The 16639-nt window shown below is 34.0% G+C and overlaps 1 long non-coding RNA gene across 2 annotated transcripts; it reads right to left on the reverse strand.

Moving 5' to 3' along the window:
- Positions 1–334: 334 nt before the first annotated feature.
- LOC149626074 (uncharacterized) lies at positions 335–2759 on the reverse strand. 2 transcript variants are annotated; one of them, XR_016374593.1, is made up of 3 exons: positions 1110–2759; positions 645–1035; positions 335–577 (listed from the first exon to the last, which is right to left on the reverse strand). It is a non-coding gene; the product is annotated as an uncharacterized LOC149626074 (long non-coding RNA). The 2 variants fall into 2 exon arrangements; XR_016374592.1 differs by having other exon boundaries at positions 335–1035.
- Positions 2760–16639: the final 13880 nt, after the last annotated feature.

Consider the following 16639-nt stretch of genomic DNA (forward strand, 5'->3'; position numbering starts at 1 on the left):
AAACTACAATAAAATACAAAAAAACTACAATAAAACACAGTAAAACACAAAAAAATACACTAAGGTACAATAAAACTACAATAAAACACAATAAAAGTACAATAAAACACTCTAAAACTACACTATACCACAACAAAACTACAATAAAACACACCAAAGCACAGTAAAACATGTTTACACTAGACCGCCAAGAAGAAAAACACTGAATTTTTGAAAGTTATTTATTTGCCTTAGTTTTCCCAGTTTCCCAGGTTTGTACGAACCCTGAATTCAACCTCGTACAGATAGGCAGTTCAGCGCTATTATGAAAAATGCAGAAATAATATCCTCATAAAAAGTTCACCACAATGTTTATTGGTAACATTTATTTTCTGTTTTTCTTTACAATTAATTGACAAGAGATATTTCATTAAGAAATACAATGAAGAGCTATTGTTGTTATTTGTCTTTGATATTTCTTTTTTCGTTAGTAAATATATTACCTTTATCTTCTTTTAGGTTATTTGATAGGTCCAAAGTATGAAAAGGTACATTTGGATTACTTATCAAAACCAATGCAAGTTTATGAGCAAAATCCCTATTTTAAAATACAAATCTTTACATTAAATAACGTCATTATAAGAATAACTTGTACGAATATACACCATTTAACTCCTATATTATCTAAATAGAGTTCCTCAATGGAGACAGTTTTTTCATAACAGCCAAAATCTGTTCCAAAGCTTCCGGGACCAGTGTTTTATACACAATGGAAGGTAGATTTGATTTTCTTTTTACTTACTCTTTAAAACTAACCTGATAAATTACTTCTTTTTTTCATGTAAATGGAAGCTTCGAGATCAGTAGCACTTCCTGGAGGAGTCTGGATATTTTTCCTTTAGTTCAGTTTTGAACTGTCGAAATAAGATACGGCTCTTTTCTTGATCGGTATCCTTTTCTTTATGGAATGAGTTGGCCATTTTCAGGCCATAATGGATGACAAAAAGCGTTATTTAAAACTGAAAATTAGTATCTTACAACGTGTAATTCGCAAACCTACAAAGATATCAATCAATGGGTTAGTTATCGATGGTTTCTTCTTTCTACACACGGTGGTATCTTGGTCTTACTTGACTTTTAAATTAAAGTCATATTGTCTAAACCTTTCATCATGATAAGGCGCTGAATTTCTGCTGAAGAAGAAGGTTCCCAAGGATCTCTCCACAAGACTTCAAAAATGACAGCTAACTTATTAGTCATTGGTTCTCTATACCAGGCTTCGTAGTCAATATGTTTCTGACATTTCCAACAAAGCTCAATGTAAAAGAGGTGGGCGCCCATCATTTCCAAACGTTGTCCGTTTTATCCTTGGGTATTTGGGCTATTTCTTTCATTTCGAATGCGGGTACAACGTAAACAGTTTTATCATCTTTTCGAGATTCGAGAAAGAGCCTATTTTCTCAGGCATACTCCAGGAACATTTCGTGGAGGTTATCGTTGGGCATCATATCGACGTCTAAGACTAATACAAATTCTGTGGTGGAATTTCTTCTCATTGACATCAATAAGAGCGAAACCAGTACTTGAATGTACAGTTGCATTGTAGAATTTCATTATTTTTGGTAAGGCATCAATGTAATTTAGTTTCTTCGTTCTAGTTAACAACTTGAAGATTTTATCCTTTAAAGTTCTATTAAACCTTTCAATTACTCCGCATTTAGTTGCACCTACACTAGTATAAAAACTTATTCCCTCTTTTCTTAAATAATCTTTAAACAATTTTGATAAAAATTCACTACCTTGATCAACATTAATTCGTAACGGCTTTCTTTAATAACTCTCCGTAAAGCTTTCAAAACCTCTTTACTAGTTTTATTTTTCAAAGGAAGACTCCAAGCATATTTTGAGAGGATATCAATAATAGTTAGAATATATTGAAACCCTTTATTATTTTCTTAAGATTTTGTAGATCGATCAAGTCGCACTGAAATACTTCACTGACTGTTGTAACGTAAGTACGATTTCTTGGAAAGTATATCCTCCTTGCTTTGTGAATGGTATATGTTGGCTGAGACTGAAGCCAAGTCTTAATTTTTTTCTTCGAAACATTTTTCACTCCTTGTTTCAATTTCTTTGCGCTACCGTAACTGAGAGGACTTTCACTGTTATAATACACTCGGCTTAACTTATTTTCCATAATTACACTTTCTCAAAGAAAGATTTTCTATTTAACCCTTGTCAATGTACGTTTAAAGCTATCCATTCATCTTCGTCTCTTATCAATGACGTCACAATTGTAGAAGATTTAACCCTTGTCAATGTACGTTTCAAGCTATCCATTCTCGTCTCTTATTAATGACGTCACAGATACAGTTGTAGAAGATTTAACCCTTGTCAATGTACGTTTAAAGCTATCTCTCTCTTATCAATGACGTCACAGATACAGTTGTAGAAGAGAGGAGTTTCCCAATAGACGGCGCACGGTGTTTTCTCGCCAATGACGTCACAGATACAGTTGAAGAGACCGTCATACGCATGCGCAGACTCACCCCGAGTTTGCGCGCGGTTTTCAAATTTCGCGGTTTTCCCGCGAGGCGGCGCGCGGTATTTTCCCGCGAGGGGGCGCGCGGGTTTCCCCGCGAAGGGGCTTCCCCGGCGGCGAGGGGGCGTTGATTACGTCACTCATTACGTCATAGGTCATTGACCTACACTGGTGACCTTGACCTACATTCTACACCTACATTCTACACCTACGGAGGTACGAAGTGGGGGGTTACACTACTTTATTGTAATTTTAGTGTATTCTATTGTGTTTTACTGTGTTTTCTTGTACTTTATTGTACTTTTAGTGTATTTTATTGTGTTTTACTGTGTTTTATTATAGTTTTATTGTACCTTTGTGTAGTTTTATAGTGTTTTATTTTACTTTTAGTGTATTTTATTGTGTTTTACTGTATTTTATTGTAGTTTTATTGTACTCTTAGTGTATTCTATTGTGTTTTACTGTACTTTATTGTATTTTCTTGTACTTTATTGTAATTTTAGTGTATTCTATTGTGTTTTACTGTGTTTTCTTGTACTTTATTGTAATTTTAGTGTATTCTATTGTGTATTTTATTGTGTTTTACTGTGTTTTCTTGTACTTTATTGTAATTTTAGTGTATTCTATTGTGTATTTTATTGTGTTTTACTGTGTTTTATTGTAGTTTTATTGTACCTTAGTGTATTTTATTGTACTTTTAGTGTACTTTTAGTGTGTTTTATTGTACTTTTAGTGTATTTTATTGTGTTTTACTGTATTTTCTTGTACTTTATTGTAATTTTAGTGTATTCTATTGTGTTTTACTGTGTTTTACTGTATTTTCTTGTACTTTATTGTAATTTTAGTGTATTCTATTGTGTTTTACTGTGTTTTATTGTAGTTTTAGTGTATTTTATTGTACTTTTAGTGTATTTTATTATGGTATAGTGTACTTTTAGAGTGTTTTATTGTACTTTTAGTGTATTTTATTGTGTTTTACTGTGTTTTACTGTAGTTTTTTTGTACCTTAGTGTAGTTTTAGGTTTTCGTGACACCTTAAGCAATATGGTTTTTTGTTGGGGCATGCAAAAACATTTTCTAATTTAAAATAGTCTTTTACAACGTGATTACCGTGACACCAATCGGGAATATTGTGCGGTAATTGTGAGGGGCGCGTCATAACATAATTGTACTGTAGAAATGAAAGTTTATAATGCGCTTTAACTCGAAAACCTCTTGTGCCGAAAGATAGTTTAAAATGTTTGAATCGAGACACTCACCGGTTGCAGCGAGTGATTCTTCCAACAGTTGCTGGTTATAGACTTCGTTCCATAAAATACTATTAAGCTAGCTAGGATCCGAGACTTCGTTATACCTGAAGGTGAATAATATAGCGCCTATACCGTGTTATATTTTGCTCCGTTATAACTAACAGGTGTTTTTATAAAGCGAAAACAAGGTTAGTTGGCGTCAAAGATAATTTGAAATATACGTATAACGAATAGGTTGGTTCTCTATACCTCAAGGTGAATAATATAGCGCCTATACCGTGATAAAAATATATTTTTATCACGGATAACCTTGACGTCATACGTTTATTTCAAATTATCTTTGACATCAACCAACCTTGCCTTTGCTTTATAAAAAAAACTGTTAGTCATGTCTTTATCGAACATACCTTCTCTGTATACCTTGGCTAAAGTAGCGTCGCGCGAAACTTTTAATATACTATACGAGTATGAACTCGCTTCTCGGCATGATCTTTATTCGGGTTGTTTACCAACTCATATCGCTACTGAACTGGAAGAATCACTCGCTGCAACCGGTGAGTGTCTCGAGTCAAACATTTTAAACTATCTTTCGGCACAAGAGGTTTTCGAGTTAAAGCGCATTATAAACTTTCATTTCTACAGTACAATTATGTTATGACGCGCCCCTCACAATTACCGCACAATATTCCCGATTGGTGTCACGGTAATCACGTTGTAAAAGACTATTTTAAATTAGAAAATGTTTTTGCATGCCCCAACAAAAAACCATATTGCTTAAGGTGTCACGAAAACCTAAAACTACACTAAGGTACAAAAAAACTACAGTAAAACACAGTAAAACACAATAAAATACACTAAAAGTACAATAAAACACTCTAAAAGTACACTATACCATAATAAAATACACTAAAAGTACAATAAAATACACTAAAACTACAATAAAACACAGTAAAACACAATAGAATACACTAAAATTACAATAAAGTACAAGAAAATACAGTAAAACACAGTAAAACACAATAGAATACACTAAAATTACAATAAAGTACAAGAAAATACAGTAAAACACAATAAAATACACTAAAAGTACAATAAAACACACTAAAAGTACACTAAAAGTACAATAAAATACACTAAGGTACAATAAAACTACAATAAAACACAGTAAAACACAATAAAATACACAATAGAATACACTAAAATTACAATAAAGTACAAGAAAACACAGTAAAACACAATAAAATACACAATAGAATACACTAAAATTACAATAAAGTACAAGAAAACACAGTAAAACACAATAGAATACACTAAAATTACAATAAAGTACAAGAAAATACAATAAAGTACAGTAAAACACAATAGAATACACTAAGAGTACAATAAAACTACAATAAAATACAGTAAAACACAATAAAATACACTAAAAGTAAAATAAAACACTATAAAACTACACAAAGGTACAATAAAACTATAATAAAACACAGTAAAACACAATAAAATACACTAAAAGTACAATAAAGTACAAGAAAACACAGTAAAACACAATAGAATACACTAAAATTACAATAAAGTACAAGAAAATACAATAAAGTACAGTAAAACACAATAGAATACACTAAGAGTACAATAAAACTACAATAAAATACAGTAAAACACAATAAAATACACTAAAAGTAAAATAAAACACTATAAAACTACACAAAGGTACAATAAAACTATAATAAAACACAGTAAAACACAATAAAATACACTAAAAGTAAAATAAAGTACAAGAAAACACAGTAAAACACAATAGAATACACTAAAATTACAATAAAGTACAAGAAAATACAGTAAAACACAGTAAAACACAATAGAATACACTAAAATTACAATAAAGTACAAGAAAATACAGTAAAACACAATAAAATACACTAAAAGTACAATAAAACACACTAAAAGTACACTATACCATAATAAAATACACGAAAAGGACAATAAAATACACTTTCTAGTTGAAGAGATTTATACTGAACTGGTATTGGGAGAAAAGCGTTCAAAAATGGTACACCTACTGTTTCCGTTTTGTCGTGACAGATGTTCGTGGAATGGTTAGTTGATTCAAACGAAAAATATCATAATAATTTTGGAGTTATATTGGGGATGTAGGTAAGGAAATTTATTTCGTTTTACTTTAATGTTATAAATGCATAATATATATAAATAATAATAATAAACTAAATAAACTAATAATAATAAACTAATAATGAACTAAATAAACTAATAATAATAATAAACTAAATAATAATAATAAACTAAATAAACTAATAATAATAATAAACTAATAATAATAATAAACTAAATAAACTAATAATAAACTAAATACTTTGTTCCACGTATTATTATGTTCAATATGATATTGAGTCTTACAGAAACTTTGTGAATTTATGACAAATAACTTAAATTACAACAAAATACACTGAAATACACTAAAACTACAATAAAAACACACCATAACACAGTAAAACGCAATAAAACCAAATCAAAACACAGTAAAACACACTAAAAGTACAATAAAAGTACAATAAAACTCTCTAAAACTACACTATACCATAATAAAATACACTAAGGTACAATAAAACACAATAAAATACACTAAAAGTACAATAAAACTACAATAAAATACAAAAAAACTACAATAAAACACAGTAAAACACAAAAAAATACACTAAGGTACAATAAAACTACAATAAAACACAATAAAAGTACAATAAAACACTCTAAAACTACACTATACCACAACAAAACTACAATAAAACACACCAAAGCACAGTAAAACATGTTTACACTAGACCGCCAAGAAGAAAAACACTGAATTTTTGAAAGTTATTTATTTGCCTTAGTTTTCCCAGTTTCCCAGGTTTGTACGAACCCTGAATTCAACCTCGTACAGATAGGCAGTTCAGCGCTATTATGAAAAATGCAGAAATAATATCCTCATAAAAAGTTCACCACAATGTTTATTGGTAACATTTATTTTCTGTTTTTCTTTACAATTAATTGACAAGAGATATTTCATTAAGAAATACAATGAAGAGCTATTGTTGTTATTTGTCTTTGATATTTCTTTTTTCGTTAGAAAATATATTACCTTTATCTTCTTTTAGGTTATTTGATAGGTCCAAAGTATGAAAAGGTACATTTGGATTACTTATCAAAACCAATGCAAGTTTATGAGCAAAATCCCTATTTTAAAATACAAATCTTTACATTAAATAACGTCATTATAAGAATAACTTGTACGAATATACACCATTTAACTCCTATATTATCTAAATAGAGTTCCTCAATGGAGACAGTTTTTTCATAACAGCCAAAATCTGTTCCAAAGCTTCCGGGACCATTGTTTTTATACACAATGTAAGGTAGATTTGATTTTCTTTTTACTTACTCTTTAAAACTAACCTGATAAATTACATCTTTTTTGTACGTTTTATATTTTTCATGTAAATGGAAGCTTCGAGATCAGTAACACCTCCTGGATCAGTCTGGATATTTTTCCTATAGTTCAGTTTTAAACTGTCGAAATAAGATACGGTTCTTTTCTTGATCGGTATCCTGTTCTTTATGGAATGAGTTGGCCATTTTCAGGCCCTTATGGATGACAAAAGCGTTACCTGCAAAGATATTAATCAATGGGTTAATTATCGATGGTTTCTTCTTTAGAGAGTATATACGCCAGTATACGCCAGTTTCACGGGCGTATACAGGCGTGGCATCTTTGGCCCCCACTTCATGCCCCCCCCTCCTCTCTCTCTCTCTCTCAACCTGTCAATATTTGATCGATTGCTTGTGTAGGCTTGAAGTATTATAAGCTTATAACAAAAGATGGTTTTGTAGGAATAAAGACCATAATATAAAGTAAAAAAGTTATTTTATTTTCTTTAAAAGTATAGGTTCTAATATTAAAGACATTTTTTCAATTTTCATTTTAAAATGTATTTGATTTATTCTAAAATAATTCCTTCTATCTTCGTAAGGAAGAAGATAAATTTTAATATTATTTTTAAATCTTACGTATGTCATTAAGCCTTTCTTTGATATACAAAGCGTTAAGTTGTTTTCTAACGTAGAGTTCCAAAACTAATCTTTCGAGATCTTTAGTTTTGACTTTAAAGGTATGATAAGTTTCTTCCGTGTTTTCTGGGGGTTTTTCAGGCGTTTTTTCTTCAGTCTTGATTTTTATATTTTTAGTGTACGTTTCAGTCTCATCAATGGTAAAGGGTATGTTTTTAGTAGGCCCACCTCTGATGAAATTACATTTGGGGAAATGTTTTAAATGTTCTTCGTAAGGGTTATCGGTCGGTTTCCAGGCTAGCAAAATCCCATTGCATTCGAAACACTGTGCTAAATCATCGGTATATAACGAATAAAAACCCGCGCTGCTTAAAGCTTTTTTATAGTTTTCATCTTGAGGCCAGGAGTAAAAAGAGTGATACCTTTGCAGCTCGGAGTTCATGATGCTGAATGAATATGATGATAGGATTATCTGAGTTATATCCCCCTAAATTTTCTACCCCCCCTTTTTTACCCCCCCCCCTCTTTTTACCTTCCCCCCTCCTTTAATATACGAAATAAAAGAAAACAGTATTAAAAAAAGGGGTGACACATTTATTTTTTTTTAAAAAATTACAAAGAGTATTTGTTAACAAAAGGATTATTCTTTACGGGCGCGCTTCAACATGTTTGTAACAATGATGTCATTTTTCGAGCAATCTCGTCCAAACTGCTTCATGAATGATTTATGGCTCTTTCTTTTTGTTCTTTGTATTATATACATAATACAATATAGTCCGCATGTCGAACTTGACAAGCTTTGAAGTCTTCTTTTGTTAAAGGACCATTTTCTTGAATTTCTTTTAACAAATTCTTTAATCGAGGGGAGAAAGTTTCCTAAAGCCAAGGAGTCAAAGTAATACCCCCTTCTGTTTCCATCGAAGTAAAGACTTACCCAATGGGATCCGTCTTTATAGTGATTGTCTAAATTTACTATAATGGATGAAGGAAACTTGTCAATTTTTTCGGGTAATAAATCACTTGGGTAAACACCTAGGAAATGTGGCGTGAATCGTAGAAAGCGTGTTATCTGATCGGCGTTCATTATTTGTTTAACAAACGATTGACACGTTTCTATTTTTATCTATTTGTAACAAAGCTTGGAATTCGGCTAATACGATACAACTAAGAGTAGTGGGTGTGGGTTTTGCAAATCCCAATTCTAATCTTAATTGTCCTTGTTTCGTAGGGCTCCAATGATCTGAATGACTCGCGTAACCGTCAGGTGTTAAGTCTAAACAGTATATGGCGTAACCCGAGGCAAAGTCATCCATAGATATATTGTTCCCCTTGTCATTGTAGTGGGAGTTTGACCCCGAAAATAAAGTGTAATAGCTTCGGACAAATTGCTTTTTACTGTAGTTGGGTCTTAAGGCTCTGGATGGGTATTGTTCAGAATTGATGAACGCCGCTAGATGATTGACATCCCAATGTCCAAAGTCGAAAGGGTTACTATCCAATGTTCCATTGTAAGCGGTATGCTTTACAATAGCAACTGTAATCCGTGAGGGCTGGGTACCCAGGTAGATGTTCCCGATTGATGTGTTTAAGATATTAGGCGAGATTGTAAATATTTTAGTTTCCGTTCTAGTGTAACTATATTGGGCGGCTTTAATGCTTAAAGCTTGTTCGTGAGCAAATAGAATTTTAGGAGCTAATTGCAACTTTAAGACGTATAATATGGCTTCAACGATGACTGGTTTATAACCAGTGCCTGCCGCGGAAAGTTTACCCATAAGACAAAAGCTAGCTTTGCTTCTGTGTAATTTTAATTTCATAGAAACGCCGTTTATCAGGTATCGAGGGATATTAAACATGTCTACGTAAAGGCTGGAATACATCTCAACTTCCTGGGATAATTCTGTGAGTTTCTTTCGTTTAACAAAACCCATATTTCCTGTAAGCGAATCCATGCTTCCGGCTGTATCTTTGTAAAACAAAGAAGCCCCCAAATGAGATTCTTTAGCCGCCGGACCGTATGACGTCAGAGCCGAAAGCAAAGCCGTGTAAGCGTAGTTACTAGCAGCGGGTGTTGTTGCGCAATCGCCTAGTTCCAAATCGACACGCTCAAATTGACTGTGTTGGAAATTATTTACGGGTCCAACCTCGTCAGTGGCTGCTAAAGCGGTTCCATCTTCACATACAATTTTAGTTCTGGTGTACAACATTGTTAAGGCTGTATCCACGTATTCGCTGCCGCTAGACGTTACTTCAAATTCAATAGGTTGGTCGCCTTTCAAGGAGGTCAAAGGTTGATACGGAACCCATTTGGAATTTTCGATGGCTGTCTGAAGGGGAGGGGTAGTGAAAATATCGAAACCAGTACTGCAAGCTTCAGTCATTTTTTAGGGAGAGAAAATATCGCGAACCGTTTTGAATGAGAGTTTACGTTTATCTGATTTAAATTTGTTTTTGTTGTTTTGTTTTATAGATTTCTTTTTCTTTGGAATTTTTTTCTTTTTAGTTAGTCTTTTCTTTTGTTTGGCACCCCCTCTACCGTATTGTTGTTGCACGTCATCCAGCGTTTCGGTGAACCTTCTTTTAGCGGAAGTTTTCAAATCTTTTCCAGCGGCGACGTCATTTATAATCTCTGACGATGTGCCCAGAAGCTGTTTACCAAGGAATTTTGCCCCTTTAATTAAGAATGGTGATACGTATCTTCCGAAAGATTTCAAGAAGCTCCCGATCCCGTGGCCATTTTGTCCGAATCCGTGTTGTCCTTGTTTGCCGACGTAAAAACTCAGACCACCACCACCTGACATCGCTTGTTGGGTATAATAATCCGTGTAAACACATCTTTTGTTATCTAGAGCATTTGACTTGCGCATCTTAAATGAACTTTACAGTGCAACAGTCCAAACTGAAATAAAGCGGGTTCACCCATGTGGTCCTTTATATAAATGCCAACTTCGCTGATATAATGTTTTGACAAAGGGACGTAATGTGGTGAGACAAACGTAAGACACACGGTATCCCCGTGTTTCTTGTCTTCGATGGGTATAATACGTAAGAGGGGGGCGTGGATATTACCGACAATTTGCCCTTCGATCAGGTCACAATAAATATATAATTGAGATGGTACGTGGTAGTTTAACCTGGCTGGTCTATCGCTCACCCCTTGTATATTGAGATGGTCTTTGTACCCCAAGATGGCGGCTAATGCTTCGTGGGTCTTGAAGATAATTTTTGTATCACCAGAGGCATCGGTTTTTAGTTTTACATGTCCCGTCGTCTCATTAATATGAAATAAAGAAGCTGTTTTTTCGCATTCTTTGGATGTATTGATCGTTTCAACAATGTGGTCTAGTGATTTGTAATGGCCGGCGGGTATATTATGTAGATGATAGTTTTCGATTCTACGAAGATCGCCGTCTTCTTTTCGTTCAACCTGGTATGTCAAGGCGCATGACTTGGGGTTTTTAGGTTTTTTAAAGTTAGCTTCATCCAGTGAATCTTCAGGTGTTTTTCTCTTATTGGTTTTGTATATTACATTGTAGAAACTGTTTGTATATATTATCTCTACTAACGAAATTTCCCATTGTCCTTGTAAATTAATAGGGTCCGGTAGTTTAGTGATGTAACTACTCATAGTGTTGTTAGGGTAGATGTCCATACTAGCGTCGCTAGGTAGCGTTAAATAGAATTCAGATTTTCTCGACATTTTCGGCTGCCACCCACGAGTTCTGTGATTTGGGTAAACCAATAAACGATACAAAATATTCTAATTTCCCTTTGCGTTTACGCTTCTTGAGTATAGAGTCTATCTTAAACAGTTTGGGCTCCACTGTTCGAATGAGCTGATCAGGGTAAAACAACCCGCTTATATGCTTGTTATCCAAATCTTTCAGACGATATAACACTGGTTTTCTGAAACTCAGAATAGAGGAAATAACAAATATTTCCGTCGAGAAATTTGGTTCATAACCTTTAGAAAATTCTGGTTTAAGCTTACTAATTCTTACAAAATCACCGACACGAAATTTGACATCTTTTTTAGTAGGCTTATTACGCAATTCTGGTTTGTAAATGTTTTTGTATACTTCCAGAACGTTAGATGGGGAAACATTATCGGGTGCCATTTTTATTACAGAATGATAAGAGGCATTGTAGCCTTTAACTATGTCTGTCAAATGATCTATATATCTATGTGAATTAAAATGAGTCAACATTTTGAATATTCGATGTTTCAAAGTTTTAATTAATCTTTCTACAAAAGGACAGTGGAATTTTTCTGACGTCATAGAACCGTATTTGATTTTATTTTTCTTTAGAAGTTTTTGCGTACTTGAATTAATAAACTCTTTTCCTAAATCGGACCAGATGGCTTTAGGCTTGCTTTGTTCGATGATTATTTCGAGAGCTTTCGTAGCTTCGGTAGCGTGTTTTCTTTTCATGGGTACTACAAAACCTTTTCTGGAAAAGCAATCAATGCCTACCATAAGATATCTGTAGTCATCGTTGTATTTCGCGATTGACCCCAAGTCAGCTAAGTCAACTTCAACCCTATCCGAGATATTAAAGACAGGGATTTTGCGTCTTTTGAATTTATTTATAGCGGTTTTATGTAGTGTGTAAACGTCAGTGGCTTCTAGAAAGGCTTTGACATCGTTTCTCGAAATGTCAAGATGTTGAACCGCCCTGTACAAGGGGGCTAAACCGGTGAACCCTGACCTGTGTTTGCTGTTGAGATATACGTTCTTTAACGTTTCTTCTTTTTGGAGCTGCGATAGACCTCCCATACTGTACCCTTGGTATTAAAAGGTTGTTTCTTCAGAATTAAGGGACTTGCTTTATTGTCAAAAGTTAATCTCTTCTTCGCTTTTAAATACGTTCGGGGTCGAAGCCTGTTTTTTAATGGTACGGAGTGGGGCGATGCCTTGATTGAAGGGGGCGGTATTGAGAGGGGGTTTGATTTACTTGTTGGAGGTAAAAAGTTTTGAACAAAGGGTTCAAATTCTGTCCATCCCGTAGGGGGAATCCCCATAAGCGAACGAGCTACCCCGTATTTGTTGAACAGCGTAGGGTGTATAGTGAAATATACTAGTTGGGCTATATCTGAATCGGGGATCTTAAGATCATTCACGTAAAGAACACCCGCATCATCCCAACGTACGCTAGAAGCGTTACTTGTCAAATGATCAAAAATCTTCTTCGCTGCTCCCCTATATTTCAATGGAAACATATTAATCCAGCTATCTTGTTTATTCGATGGGCGTGGTTTCAAGATGTTCTGGTAGCGTTTCATTGCTTCTTCGTAAAAAACCCACTTGGTTCTTTCATCTAAAGCAGGATTTGAGATAATTAGGTTCATCTCTTTATCCAACTCTGATAACACTGTATTGTTTTTTGAAATATCACTGTTTGTTGTAGTTATTAATTGCTGTGTTGGTGGTGGCTTAGGACTTTGTTGCTGTTGTTGTTGTTCCAAGGGCACTAAGGTCATTTTATTAGCGTAAACTAACGTTTTATTCATTTTGAGAATAAACCGCCTAAAAGGCTCGAAATTACTGGAAAAAGGACGCTAAAGAAACCACTTCCGGTTTGTTTAGATAAAATAGCTCTTTTGTCTTTCCAATGAGTATTTTTGCAGGCAATTTTACGAATATGTTTCTTATGCTTACACAGTTTATTATATACGTCTGGTTTCAAATTGATGGCGCCTTGTAAGGCGTTGTGACAACACTCGCTAATTGAATCAATAATTTCTCGATTAGAGTTTTTAAGAATAGCTAATCTTTGTGGTTTTTTTAATTGCCCCAAAGCGGCTATTAAATTGATATTTTTAGCGGCTAAACTTTTTTTCTTTTTATTCCCCGATGTTTTCTTGACCTTTCTCTTTGGCGACATCGTAAAGAATGATTAAATTTTAGTAATGTTAATTAATTATATAGTTTTCTTCTTCGGAGTATAGATGACTATTTGTTCTCCCGGTAAAATATTTGTTCTAAACCTTAAATCGGAATGACATTTTTGGGTTAAATCGCAAAGTAAATACCCGTGTGGTTTTTCTGTCGCATCCAAATAACATTCAACAATGAATTTAGAGTTGCTAGGTGCCAATTGTTTAGAAAGGGCCACTAATTGCATAAGATCTCTTACGGTTTTCATAAGAATCATGTAATGAGCGTTTAAGGAAGCTGTTCTCAAGTTTTTTTCAAATATGTTTTGTAAAAGGGTAATTACGAATAATTTCCTATGATGCGATTGTTTAGTAAATATTTCTGATAAAATATTATTTTTATTATCTAACATAAGATCGTCTAACACGATTAACGTTGTTTGAGTACCATCGTATATAGTAACGTCGGGTAAGCCTTGACGCAAAACTATACCCATTTCTTTTAATTCATCGTAGCAAGGTTGATATATACTATAATGCCAAACAACTAAATCAACTTTAGGTTCGAACATTTTATCTTTGTTTTCTATTATCCTTTTACATAAAACTGTTTTGCCTGATCCTGAAGGACCGAAAATAATTAAGTTTCCAGGTGTAGTGAATGGTATCATGACTAATACTCGAATGAAACTAATTTGTAATTATCATTCATACTTAAACGCGATTAATTAAAACGCGCGCGCGTGGTTCGCGAAACGGGGGCCCGCGTTGTTGCCATCCCCCACACCGGCTCGCGCGCCATCCCCCCTATCCTATAAAAAATATTTTTTTTTTATAGGATTTCCCCCACTATTAAAAATAGTAAAAGAAAAAAGATATGCTTAGTATTAGTTATATAAAATGCAACAGATGTTAAGTTCAATTCAATTTATTGTAAAGACAAAATTTATAAAATTAAATACAAATAAAATTAAAAATGAGATAGTAAATGCATTCTATTTTTTAAATAAGTTATTTGACCCGAGATTACAGAAAATAAATTGTAATTGTAAAAGTAGTTTTCAAGATTTTCTTCCTGAAGAACATTGTTGAATTTCATCACGACCTGGTAGGATGTCACAAAGTTGGTGAAGTACCCAACCACTGCGTCGAATTTCTCGGGTTGGTCATCTAAGCAAGATATACGATCGGGGTCTCCGTATAAATTATCATAAATATCATTATACAACTCTATGATAATATCAGCCATGTGTGTAAACACGATTTCATGGTTACTTATCTTAATAAGATGTTCCTTTACAGCGCCCGAAACGCGATTCAGGGCCGCTGTTTCCATACTGGTCAAAACAATAGAGTCCTCCTTTATTAAGTCTTTAATATGGCATGTGTTATGGTATGCCACAACCATTGTCTTTTCATTGGGGGTATCGTTTAACACGATTTCAAAATTGTTGGCTTCATGGGCAGCCGTCCAACCTGCTAAAACGGGCAAGCGGGGAACCAGTTTTTCCCAGGTTTCCGTGGAAATGGCGAAGCTTTTTACAGATTGTTTCCGGCAGAGACGAACCTCAGGATCCAGGGTTCCGTTCACAAAACCAGTTGTTAAGAACAACTCTTTAGATATATGGAATCTCCCGTTAATTTTACGTTCGTTAGTTACACCAATTTTCCTTTTGGGTGCTTCTTGATTCTCCATCTTGCAGGTTTAAGATCTTCTCGAATAATGATATTCTACTCAATTGAGTCAGGGGTTTTTATACCAAATTTCTTACGTAGCTATTGTGAAATATCTATTATCCTTAACTGTTGTTCCATTGTTAGATTGTAGGCGTATTTTTATGTCAAAGTTCTGAAACCAGAGATTAAGGAATTCCAATACCCCCAAAATCAATAAAATAAATAATACAATAAGTAGTTTTTGAGGGTTAATCTCCAAGATCTGACGAATTCTCGACAGCCTTTGTGTACTTGACTCCATAACAGCTGAGGAGTAAATAAGTTATACAATAGTAAACCTGAACTATTTATCTATTAATAGACCTGTCAATATTTGATTGATTGTATACTTCTTCATGTAATGTCGTAAAAACCCAAGAAAAGACGCATCATCTCTTTTGTTACAATCCTTTTGTTGAATTTAAAAAATCTATTGACGACTCATCCCTTTGTTACCATCAGCCACCTGGATGTCAATCGGATGTCACCTATTGTTGACTAACAATAATAGACGTGTTTAAACACGTCCGAAGACCCAACGCATTCTCGCGATCCTTTGTGTACTTGACTCCGTAACAACTTACGAGTAAATAAATTATACAATAGTAAACTTGACCCATTTATCTATTACTCCTAGCATTCCTTAAATAGACCTGTCAATATTTGATTGATTGAGGAAATACTTTTCTTACATCTTCATGTATTGTCGTAAAAACCCCCGCTAATGGAATGACGCATCATCTCTTTTGTTATAATCCTTTTGTTGAATTAAAAAATCTAGCTTTTTGTTACCATCTGGCACCTTTTAAAATCACTCGGATGTCAATCTTATGTCACCTATTGTTGATTGACAAACAATAGTAGACGTGTTTAAACACGTCCGAAAGGACAACGTACCATTGGCCAATAGAAGCTTAGGTAACTCTCCACCCCCCTCCCTCTACCCCTCTGCTAATAAGCCTAGGGAAATTTAGTATAAAATAACGCGAGAGAACAACGGAGCATCGCATTCGAACTTTAGATCTCGTAACATCAAGATGGATCCCGAATCTCTTCGTTGGAATTTGGATGAACTAGCTGTAAATAGGCCTTGGCCCCTAACTTCATTATACAAGTTTTATTTTTTCCTATGTGCCTATTTACACATCGACCCTGCTAATGTACCATCAACTTTACCCACTTTTATTATAAATGGGGGTTTAAATATAATTCAGA

This window comes from Phalangium opilio, unplaced genomic scaffold (genome assembly GCF_054372755.1).
Source record: "Phalangium opilio isolate 3A_F unplaced genomic scaffold, DU_Popi_V2 ptg000105l_1, whole genome shotgun sequence".
Lineage (NCBI taxonomy): Eukaryota > Metazoa > Arthropoda > Arachnida > Opiliones > Phalangiidae > Phalangium > Phalangium opilio.